Genomic DNA, 4,131 nt, shown 5'->3' with positions numbered 1-4,131 from the left:
TATATATGTAACCCCAATGAATACGGGAACCAGTATACACAGAGCCCTCTTCCATTAAAGTAATAATTTAACTGTTTTTCTCATTAAGAGTGACCACCAACGAGGTTTCATGGACCTATACCCACATTCCTTACTTACTTGTCACATCTCCAGCGCATCGATGAGAACTCTATTCAATTTCCATTGTTTATTAATTCGAATTTTATGTTTAATCCGATCTCTACGACTGGCTCTTTTTAGGTAAGATTTGTATTTTTAATTATTGTTTAACTTTTAGTTTAATTAAAAGTATGTTTATGTTATTATTAGACATCCATGGTATAGATGTATAATATACTGTACTGTGTTTTAGTTGTACAGGTAATAGCCCTTTGCCTAGGCTAAAGGCCAAGCGAAGGAATGCTGAAGGACGTTTTAGGCAGAGCACAGTTATAATGTGCATAGGCTACTGTAAGCATTGGGATAGTGACCCAGGCTATACGAATACCAGTGAATAGTTGTATTGAGATTTAACTTTACATTTTATAATTCTATTGCTTTTAATTGTTATATCCATGATGAACTATCGTCCTATTTTGATATTTTAATATTATTACTATCGTTTTAATAATTGTAAGCCTATATGATTATCATTTCGAAAAATATCTTTACCATAGGATAAGCTAAATAAATACTTCGATTAATAAAGAAGTGATATTGTTATTATGAATCACGCTATGTTGGTAACCAATGTTAAATCCTTTAGTTTAATCATAATTCTATTTTCTATATTGTTTAATTAACTTATCGCTAAACTTTAAAGCCGTATTCGTTGTTTGTAATTATTAGTATTAGTATTTTAGTCGTTATTACCGTATTATTATTATTATTACTATTATTATTATTATTATTATTATTATTATTATTATTATTATTATTATTATTATTATTATTATTATTATTAGCTATTTTTCTATTATACCGCTAGATATGTTATTTTATAAAACTAAATTTATTTACTCTGGTATGATTGATATTCCTCACTCAAGTAATACATAATCCAGGGTGATACCTATGTTTGCAATTAGAGCCTATGTTAGCGCTTTTATAGTGTCGCATTCGCCGGGTCGGCTGAATGGGTTTATGATGTCACGGTATCTTGTAATACAGCAGTACCGGACGCTGTGATAGGACTTATTTAACTTAATATGTTTATACATTAGATATAAGAAAGCAAACGTTTGATTATACGAATATTCCAAGGAATATTTAGGCTAAGTAAAGTGACGGAACATTAGCGTGTTCCAATATGTTTAAATAAGATACTCACTTAATTACTATTACTATAGCATTTTAATATTTTAATATTAATTTGTGTTATATGATTTTATGATTTTGAAACGATTTTATATATGAATAGATTCATATTTTGTTCACCCGTTAATTTTGATTGTATCATGAATTGGAATACAATATTGTTAATGTATTATTTTATGCTACGTGTTATACATGCATATTCTCTTTTTAGATTTCTAGAATGACGATTGAATAAACTTCCGGAGTAAATATAAATTTATTTGGAGACCATATTCATTTGATTGAACAAGAAGGGCTATATATATATATATATATAGGGTATATATATATATATATATATATATATATATATACTGTATAGAATATTAAGCAACAACAAAAAAGCATACGGTTTAGGAAACAACAGCATTAAGATCACTTTATGCTGCATTCTATATGAATTTGTTTGCTATAGGCCTATTTAATTTAATGCGCAATTTACGTCCCACCGATCGTTTTTCAGTCAATATAGGCCTATATATAATATTACACTTTATCAAATCAATCAAAATGATTTTACTTAATTTTACAAATAGATTAACATTGATGAGTGAGGTTGCAAAAACATATGCCTACGACCAAAACTATACGGTATATCATTACACAACTTTAGCTATGTTATTTTGTTACTGTTGTTTTCCACTCCGATATCCCGGTTTAATGCCATTGTATATGGCCCAATTTTGAGATTTGTTATGTTGTCCACAAAATTAATTGAAAGGACTCTCTACAAACCGATTTTATGGCACAGTCTCTGGTCTAATAAAATAACATATGGGCCTGAACAACAACAACGTCAACAATGGATGCCGCAATTAAAGCTAACACCATGTCGGCCTACTGGTTTGTTCAACTACAGTACGGCATAGTACACGCTTTACTTACCTATATGTACCGTACATTTTCCAAACTGAGAAGAAACAGTATTCCGAAATTCAATATTTTAGAAGATGTTTTTGGCGACGATGTGTCAACGATATACAGTAGTTCACATACAAGCATGCTTTCACCATAATTTGGATGTTACCAGACAGGTGTGGAGTTGAAAAGCTTGGCGTTGAAGATGCTTGCCTTCCAATCCCAGGGGCTTGGGTTCAATTCCTGTCTGTGTTAATTACATTCATGTTCACGACCAAAACAACTTCACTCCTTAAACTTCATACTAAGATTTAATTTGTGTAGAGCATCGTGAGTGTATTGTGAAAGGAATTGTCACCTACCCGTAGGGCAATCGTTGACAATCGTTGGTGCATATGTTGTGTGGCTAAAATATAATAAAAATAACAAATTAAAATGCACAACTACCAGACTACAGTACTAAACTAGAATATTAAAAAATACATAATGTCCTTCACTTTAAGGGTTTAAAATTTGATTGCAAGTAATTAGGGCCAGCTTGACCATTATACATTTGTCATGGTGACAGTTTGGCTTGAACCAGCCCCCAAAATGTTATACAGTTCATTGTTATGTTATAGGCCTATTTGTACCTAAACATTTTCAAAATCAATCTTAATCACTAAAAATTAAGGATTGTGCACACAATTGAAATGTGCATGGTGGATTTTTGACAAATGTATAACATTTATATTAACACTCACATAATATTCACAGTCACATAATATAGGTATCAGTAGGCCTATATATTTATTAAAAGGTGTGAATATGATTGAGAAAATTTGATCGGGGGTTCGGCCGGTGCGGCTCCGACGGCCCTGAATATCACATTTTGACTGACATCCATCATCTTTGAAAATGGTATAACTTGCAGTTAAACTTCATTCATGTGATCACTTTCTATGGCAACGAGACAGACGCATATTTCGAAAATACAATTGGAAGTGGTTTTCTCGTCGTGTCTTGGACACAACAATCGTCTCATCTTGAAGGATTTCCAAAGTTAAAAACTGAATAATCAGAAGACGACCAGGGAATATGCACTTGTCTCAAACACATACGTGTTCTTCCAAAAACGCAAGTGTGTGCGTTTAGAGACCTTACCAATAATATACAAGTGGCGGAGCTTGCATAATTCCTTGGATGGGAAAAGACAAGAGAACGGCATGAACAACGTGACTGGGCAGCAAATAATTTAGAGGATGTCAACGATGTCAACAGAGAATAGAGAAAAATACTCCATCTGGTTTTCACTCGTCGTAATTACACCAGATAGGCCTAAGTGAAGTTTAAGTCGGACCCTCATTTAATATTATAATTAATAATTACTGAAGATAAAGCACTAATAAACACCTAAATTATAAATACAATATTAACAAGGATTCAACATTTAAATTTCATTTCATTAATTTTGTTTTCAGAAAGCATTCAAGGACACAGGAAAATACATTCAAATAGACAGAAAGTAATCAATCGTTAACAACCCGACGGGAATACATTTAAACACTTAGGCCTATAAGTATACGTATAATATAGTAGGCCTATAGATAAATTAAAATTAAAACTACAGCCAAACTGTGGAATTTATTTTTAAGTTGGAATTTCGGCATCGGATTTGATTAAATATATAGTGCTATTAGGATAATATATTCTCATTTCAAAAAAAATAGTCCCATTATCGAGAATTTTGTTACTCAAACGTCCATTTTCAAGGAAAAATAATTATCAAATGTAAGATGTTGACATTATGGTTAAAATGAATACACGTCAATGCCACTGAATCTCAGACTTCTGGTTTCAAATTTGAATAAACTTACAGCTGGATCCTAAAATACTGTTTTTTTTTCATTCTGGTAACTTGTCGTACCAAATCAGATTTATGCCTATTTGATGTATAAT

Source organism: Anneissia japonica, unplaced genomic scaffold, assembly GCF_011630105.1.
Source record: "Anneissia japonica isolate Jap-2015-1 unplaced genomic scaffold, ASM1163010v1 scaffold466_len1169948_cov191, whole genome shotgun sequence".
In the NCBI taxonomy this organism is placed as follows: Eukaryota; Metazoa; Echinodermata; class Crinoidea; order Comatulida; family Comatulidae; genus Anneissia; species Anneissia japonica.
Note: the sequence above shows the minus strand (reverse complement) of the source record.